Raw genomic sequence first — 8,840 nt, 5'->3', positions numbered from 1 at the left:
CCCAAAAGGGTGGCTTCCGTTCTTGGGTATTAAATAGACAAATAACCAGATTTACCAAAAACTTGTACTTCTCTACACACGTTAGCAGATCACTGACAGCTTTTGAAAAATTATGTACGTCTACAGAATCTAAACGTCATTTGATTTCTGTATTATGTCAACTTTTAAAAGGACGTTATGACTCAAACTTTCCTGGATTTCTTGCAGGTTGGCATAGAGATCTTGGACAAGTGTTTACGGAGACCGAATGGACTTCTGCATTTTATCTGGCACATAAAACTTCCGTCTGTGGATATACTCAGGAGAAGAACTATGAAATTTTGTCTCCATGGTACAGAGATCCCATTTCTATACATTATGTATTTCTGTCTCAGAGATTTTCTGGCGTTGTAGAGAAGGCATAGGTACTTATATTCATAAATGGTGGAAATGTCCTAGGTTGCAGCCTTATTGGCAGAGTGTTTTTGAAATGTGCTCTAATATATATGGTGTTGATATTACCCCTTCCCCGGCACTTGGGTTACTCTCCATTTCATCTGATCCCAGGATTTCTATAAGGAAAAATGTATGGGGTCACCTCCTAGCTGCAGCTCGCCAACTCATAACACTTTTTTTGGAAACAGTCTTATCCCCCTGATTTGTCACTCTGGTTAACCAGAGTGAATGAAATAATGAGGATGGAAGAAATTAGAGCATTTGATAATAACTGCTTAAATAAATTTTATTCTAAATGGGCCTGCTGGGAACATGACGGTATTTCTTCTAAGCCTAAAACAATAATTAATACTCAAGTTCCTCAGAACCCTACCTTGTAAACAAATATATATATACTTTGTTTCTTAGGATTATATTATACAGTTTCTTCCCCCCCCCCCTTTACTTTTCACTTTTATGATATTTATATTTTCTAAGATAAAGCAAAATGTGGTTTGTACAATAATGTGTCGTCTATGATTACAGTATTATTGAATTGTTGTATAAATATTTCTGTTGGAACAGGAAAAAAAATATTTTTCTTTCATTTTTTTGTATATTTATTCTGTAAAAACTCTTAATAAAAACAATTTGAACTATAAATAAGTATTGATGTTTTAATGGGATAGGTTGAACTATGTTGATTTTAAATATTAAGTATTGAGACTATTAAAGAGGCAGTACTGAAAAAATCCCCTTACCCGAAATTGTTTGAAAGTTTAAATAATCAAAAGGGGTTCTTAACAACACTCCACAAGTGTTATCTAAAAAATATAGAGAATTGAGGGGTTGTTTTATAGTAATGGGCTATTGGAAGAAAACTCCAAGAAAGCTTACCAGAAAGGGAAAGGTCTGAACAGGCATGATCTCTTTCAACTTTCTAAGTATCAATCGAGAGAAACAACGACTCTTATCACTACATACAATGACATTCATACAGATACAGAATATCATCACTAAATATTGGCCAATTTTGACAGGTGCTTCGGAAATAAAAACATATCACCCAAGATTTTCAGATCACATATACCGTAGGTGGTCTAGGACTTTACGCAATGGTTTAAAAAAAAAGTTTCTATACAGAAAATGACAGAAAAAAAATCAATGCATGAAAACTGGAACTTTTAAATGTGGATCATGCTCTCATTGCTAATACATTCATGACCAGCACTTGTACACACTCCCTAACAATGTACCGTTTGTTTCAAAACATTTTCTCAACTGTGGAACTGATGGGGTAATTTATCTAGCTCTATGTAGCTGAGGAGTATACTATGTAGGGAAAACAATACATAAGTTTCGTCATAGGATCTATGAACACATTTACAGTTATATGTGGAAAATGGAATTCTGACACAACCTTTGTTGAGATATATGATTTCCCACCATAAAAAAAGATGTAACAACACTCAAATTCAAGGTCTTGGATAGGATATATGACAATCAAAAAGATGATAATACTGATCAAATACTATTACAGCCCCTTCCAGCAGTGAGATGTAACATACTTTCTCTAGATAGCTCCTTGTCTTCACTGCTCTCAGCACTAACCACTTTCTGGCTAGCAAGGAAACACTGCTTCTCTCCTGCTGCACACGTGCACAGCTTTGGGACAATTGGATCCTGAGTTACTCCTCCAGTCACTGCTCAATGGGAGGCAAGGGGATACCTGCCTCCATGCTGGCTGCACTTTCACACAGCCCTGCAGCATCTGGCCTCACAGTTCCCCCCGCTGCTTGGCTTCCTGTCAGCCCGGCATCCCAATACAGCATGTTAGGGGAGGAGAGGTGCAGCATGGCATGCCCCTCCTCCTACCTCCACTTTTTTATCATGAGAAGCTTTCTTAGGACCCACCTATAGGTTTCCCACAAACATAAGAGTAAACAGTGTCTACATTTAAAATAAATTATTCCTTAGAGATAGTGTGAACCCTTTGGAGAACTTTAGGGTAGGAGAGAAGAGAATCATTTAGGATCCAAGCACCAAATTGTGGCTTTGATAGAATTAAACAACACATAACTACCGAATCATGGTCTAATCAAGTCACCGATAGAATAGAAACCTTGAGGAGTTCCAGAAGGAATGTGGGTGCCCAAATATGATCAATCTGATAGTAGGTGTCATGAGGGGCAGAGTAATATGTGTAACCATGAGAAACAAGATGCATTTCCATGCAAAGGCCAAAATCTTGAAACAAAGCCACTATGTGTTTGTGATCCACAGAACCGATGAAGAAAAATGAGCAGATCTATCAAGTTTAGGATTAGAAGTAAAGTTAGAATCAGCACAGAGTAGTAGAGTGCTTCTGATATAACAAGAAAAAACTCAAATAGGCATTGAAAAAAGGGAGCCTGTGAAGCATAATACAATAGGATAGTAATTAAGTATCCTTTAGGATGCATTGCAAGAGTTGGTATCAGCTCTCGGGATCGGGATTTGCTTAGTGCATTTAAAAGGAATGCAATAGAGGCGAACTATATCTGTGGATATTTTGATTGTATGTATGTGGGAAAAGAAGAAGAGGAAAATGGATCTCCAGAACACAGGCCACATTATTTGGAGTGAAAATAATTGAATATCTTTTCCTTTCTTTTCATGGGTGGATTAAGGCCTTGTGCGTTAGCAGTGAACAATTTGAGGGCCATAATGACTCTTGAAAAAGAAAAAAGGCTCAATAGAATGACAGACTGGACCCAAATGGCCCTGTAAGAAATCAAGAGGTCTGCCAAGGAGGGATCTGTAAAGATCGAGGGGAAAACAGATACAGGAACAAAAAGGAAACCAAGAAGGGAGAACAAAAATGAAAAAATGAAAAAAATGGTCATAAAAAAAGAAGAAACACAGGTCGAGATACCCCCAAAGTATTATAAGCTAGGGGTTAATCATCAATCATTGGGCAACAACATGCCGCACAACAAATACTGTATTTATTGTAATATGAAATTGACCCAGAGAAAGAACTCCTCCAGAGGCTACAATAACTACATTTTAGGTAACATAGTCAAAGAGCAGTGGAAAAAACAAGGTCCCCTAATATCAGGTAAATAAAAGGAAAGAAAACAATAGCAAATAATTCTCAGAAGTTACAATAGGGAGTCAATAGGATGACAAAGTAGATATAGACCTCATGACGGCCACGAAGCTGAAAAAGGAGTTTGAAAGGGTAGCCCAGCAGTGCCTGATATTTTTTTTACCGAAGTATTAACAGGTAAGGACATAAAGCAAGGACAATTCCACAGGAGTAGACCACCAAATCAGCATAGATGCTATATGAGGAGCCTGGGTTGTTAAACTGGGACTATTCCCAGGCAGTTTAAACTAAACACTCCATGGTGCAAAAGAAATTACATTCCACAGTGATATCATATGGTGGACCCTCTGCCCTTCTGGGGTCTAAGACAATGTAAACTCTGTCCATCTCAAGGTGCTTCAAAGGAATATCAGGAGCAAATTTCTGAAAGAAGCTGGTATAGTACCTTGGAGATTTTCAGACAGGCTGAGGAATCTAATATTGCACCTGCGGGCTCTGTTTTTAAAGTCTTTTAGCTGGTTACAAAGGGACAAGATTACCCTGTAGTGGTCACATCATTCATCATGGACTCCAAGTGTCACACTTACCTCTTCCTTGCTAAAACGCAGGCATCTCTCTCCTGGGCATGCAGGCAGTTCTGACTCTGGGCGTGCCTCTGCTCCCAAGCTTTATCAGTTTCGCCCAATCCGCCGGCCAATCAGAAAATAGCCTCTCAATTATCTCTGACTATTTAGCTCGCTCAGACACTGCGCTTGCAACTGCAACTTGTCTCTACTAGTGCTGAGCCCCTAGCTTCTGAGCTAGTTTCTGTACACCTGTTGCCTAATTCAGTGTTTCCTCGGTCCAGCTCTTGTGTTAACCCCTTGTTACCTAGTCTGTTGTTTTCAGCCTATTCCCTTGTGCTGTTCCAATGTTCTTCTCTGTCTGTGAATATTCCTGTTTTACCAGTGCCTCCTGTTGCTTCTTGTGTCTCCTGTGCCCTGTGTCTGCAGTGGCCCTTGTGTCACTGGTGTCTATTTCCTGGATCCCTGGTATTTGACCTCCTGGCTTGTGACCTGACCTCTTATGCTTGCTGCCAGCTTTCTGTGATGATACTTCTGATAAATGATTTGGTACTGTGAATCTTCCTGCCCACCCTGGTGTGCCCAAGGACCTCAACCTGGCGGCAACCAGCAGCACAACATCCTCACCACTAGAAGCTCTAGAGAAGACCTGGTTGCCACTTACACTTTGCGCCTTGGCCCTTCTTAGGGCACAGACCACTTTATGCAAGCCGTAGCGCTCCCTAGTGGCCCTGTCTCCCTAAGCATAACACCAAGGAAGCTGTACCATGGCTTGTGTCCCTGAATTCATGTCGTAGCTCTGTGGTAATTGCAGCTGAGGTCTGAGTGAGTTCTTCCCGGATCATTGTTCATAAATGTGACATAACAGAATGATCACCAGCTTCAAGCGTTGTAGCAGGAATGGTGAGGATTTCTGAATATTCTACTATAGAGCTACCTAAGAGTAATTCTTTTTTAGCAAAATAAATACAAAAAAACATGGAATACTGAATACACGTATTGTGGATGTACAGATGGATTGTGTACACTGTCTAGTCTGTGCTCTTCAGAACATATTGAATCCTTCTTCCCACACTTGTTAGTGTCTGAGTAACTTGATAAGAAGAAAGTTATGGTTGTTATGCCCAATGGGTTATGAAAAAAAAAACAGCTGGTAATATACAAAATATAATCTCATACTAACAATTGCAATTTTTCTTTTACTTACTTCACTCCTTTTCCTGAATAGACACAAGAAATTTAGCTGATTCTCCAGTGCCAGTGCCTGGCCTACCAAAATCATACTAGGATTTGACAGACATTTTCAGCAAAAACAGGCATGTTACCACTGCATCGTCCATATGACTGCACTTTAAACCTGATCCCTGAATCTTTAGCCCCTCGGACAGAGTTAACCCACTGTCCATTTCAAAAACTAAAGCTATGTCATCCTTGGCAAGAGCTGGATTTTGTTTTCCAGAAGAAGGAGAGTTCCCTGTGTCTCTGCTATAAATACAGGGGGCTAAATAAAATTACCATTAAAAAGTGTTCACTCCCACTCATCTCTGAGCTGTTCAATTGACTTCAATGGACATCTGTATTACAAATTGGACTTATGGGGAGTTTACAATTTAATCTGCATACGAAAAAGGAGACGAGTGGAAGACTGTTGTTAATACCAGGGATGGCATCATGAATATTTGGTAATGCGGTTCAGGCTCTGTAATGCTTCAGCTGTTTTTCAGAATTTTGTACATTTTTTTTTCTGTGATCTTCTCTTTGTCTGCGTAGTTGCTTTTTTTTTTTTTCCAGAAAATAGCTGGTTACTGCTTAGACTCTGCACCTTGGTCCTAATCAGAGCTCACACCACCTCGGTGCCAGCCATAGCACCCCCAAGTGGTCCTGTCTCTCCCTGCATGACACCCTGCTAAAGAAACTTTGGGGCTAACCAAGGTTTTTTTTCGCTAAGTTTTGGCCTCGGCTAACGAAGATGAACTCTGCTAACTAATGTAGATGTGCGGTAGGAAACTGCAGTCACGGTGAGCTGTATTGAGCTGTTTTTCAGTTTAATTTCAGCTAACGAAGATTTCGGCTAAATTTCGGAAGTAATTATCTTCATTAGCCGAGGTATCACTGTGTATATATATATATATATATATATATATATATATATCGCAAAAAAATTCATTTTCAAAGGACAAGTCTTTCATGTATGATACACAGTACCGTTGTGGACCTTTTTAGCCATTGTGGAATATTAGGTGGATGACACAATTTTGTTTTTATGAATAAACAATTATTTGTATATGATATTGATTTGAGACTTCAATGTTCTATTTATTTACTATGGTAATGTTCCAGATTTGGTAAATATTATATACAACTGTCAGTTTTCTAAAACAGTGGTCGCCAACCGGTGGTCTGTGAGAAAATTTTGGTGGTCCGTGGACCCCAGACCGCCGGTCAGAGCCGCGGATCACACTGTACAGTTCCCAGACCCTGGGAAGTGGGCGGGCTGTGTCCCTAGACACAACCGGCCCACTCTCCCAATGCAGGCTCAGATCTGCAATTGGAGAGTGGATGGGGTTATGCCATGATTACATCACTATGGGGGAAGTTTCTCCCCCTGTAAATGACACCCTGCTCCTCACGCATGTGCGACCACTGTTCTAAAACACTGTGTGCAAAGAAACATGATCGCCTGTGTGATTTGCCTAGTGACGTTATATGCATAAATATTGTTCTGATATTGTATTTTTTTTATCCCTCCACCACCATTTACAGTTATGGGGTGTTTGTGCAGATATTTTGGGCCTGATTTATAAAAGCTTTCCAAAACTGGAAAAGACCAACATGGGTGATCCAGCAAACATGGAATTGATCTGGTTCAGGATTACCATGCATTTTCCAAATAGCCAATTGAGAAATCCATTCCAGGTTTGATGGATCACCCTGGTTCTCCCATGACAATCTATCTTTTCCCGCCTTGGAGAGCTTTATTACATCAGACTCATGGTGTTTGTTTGTTTTTTTTGCAATCATGATGCTGTGTATTATGGCCAAACATCTCCACTTTAGTCTCATCTGTCCAAATGACATTGTTTCAAAGGTTTTGTGGTTTGTTCAAATACAACTTTGCATATCCAAGTCATGATATCATGTTTTTTTTTTTTTTTTGGACAGAGTCTTGGCAGCTCTTTTCAAAAAAGCCATACTTGTTCAGTCTTTTCTAATTGTATGGTCATATACTTCATTTACCATGCTGGGGTGTGTAGGGTATGAGACAAAGCTCTTGGGTGGTTTTTACATTTCTCTGACAATTGCACAGTCTGACCTTGGGGTTTGAATTTGCTGTGACATCCACTCCTGGAAAGATTGGCAACATGGATGGATTTTGGATTGTTTGGTAATTGCCTTTTAACCCTTGTTAGATTGATGGTTGGCCCAGATAGCTTGTCTAAGATCATTACTGACATCTTCCCCCCTTGGTATTGTTTTAACACACCTTTTTATTTTGTTTATACATGTACAAATTACTTTTTTCCCCTAACACCATTATAGCCATAACATTATAACTATTAGGAGCATCTTGTCAAATGTACATTTAATAGATTGCAAACATGTTTCACCACTAGAAGTGTTGCATGTATTTTTTTTTTATAGTAAAGCCCCCCGAAAATTTAGGAGCCCAAAGTTTAGCAGCCAAGAGCATACAGACTGGTATCCCCCTAGCACGATAGTAGGGTACAGGCCCCTAATAAATTGATACTATCACATTTGACCCATGTGGGTCCCTCCAAAAAAAGCACCGTAGGCTGATGCTAATCCAGGAGGGAGTGCCAGAAAAGGGGAAGGGGGTGAGGGGGGAGGGGGGGGGGGTACAGCACCCTTCTATCTTGCTATGAAAATACCAGCCACTACACTGTCTTTCTTGTTGCAATATGGTGGTTGCATAGCTTTTATTTTCACAATGATTGCTGTTCATAGAGTCGTGCCCATTTGTTTAATAAAATTCATTGATAAGGTTCATACTCCAAGATAAGGTGTTCTATATTCTGTTTTATTTTAGCTTTAAAATGAATTAGGTTTTTTTTTTGAAAATAATTTTTATTGAAATATTTCAAGGTTTACATAACAATAAAATGTCATGTTATACAATGCACAAAAAACCAATATGAAAACAATGTCCTGAGAATACACAAGATAAATACACAAACAGATAGGGGTTGGGGTGTCCCGACTTAATGTGTCAGTTTGGTCTACAATCAAACACAATAACTAACTCTTCACAAAAAAAGTCACCGGCCAATCTACCATACTCTGCAGATGTACCAAACTGAACCCAGTAATACCAGGTCTGGGTAAATTTATCGGTCTGATCCACCCCAGCTGTCATCATGTCTTCCATACGGTAAACATCTCCCCCCCTCCTTAGCCAATGCCCAAGGGTTGGCGGTTCATCACACTTCCACATTGCAGGAATGCATGCCTTTGCGGCCTTCAAGAGATGTCATAATAAAGAGTTTTTTATGTCTTTTTCGACATATCAGAGACATGAAGTAATGCCAAAGCAGGTTTATTTTTTTAATTAATATCTGCGAGCCTATGGACTGCCACCGAAGACCAGTAAATAGGCAAAAAAGGGCACTCCTAGAAAATATGCAATAACGTACCAGGAGCGGATCCACATCTCCAGCAGATATTGTCAGTATGGGGGTAGATCTTAGCCAATTTAGAGGGTGTTCTATACCACTGAGTGGCCAGCTTGTAATTCGTCTCCTGGTATTTATTGC

The sequence above is a fragment of the Pyxicephalus adspersus genome, chromosome 3, assembly GCF_032062135.1.
Source record: "Pyxicephalus adspersus chromosome 3, UCB_Pads_2.0, whole genome shotgun sequence".
Classification (NCBI taxonomy): domain Eukaryota; kingdom Metazoa; phylum Chordata; class Amphibia; order Anura; family Pyxicephalidae; genus Pyxicephalus; species Pyxicephalus adspersus.
The sequence above is the reverse complement of the archived record's forward strand: the minus strand, read 5'-3'. Positions refer to the sequence as shown.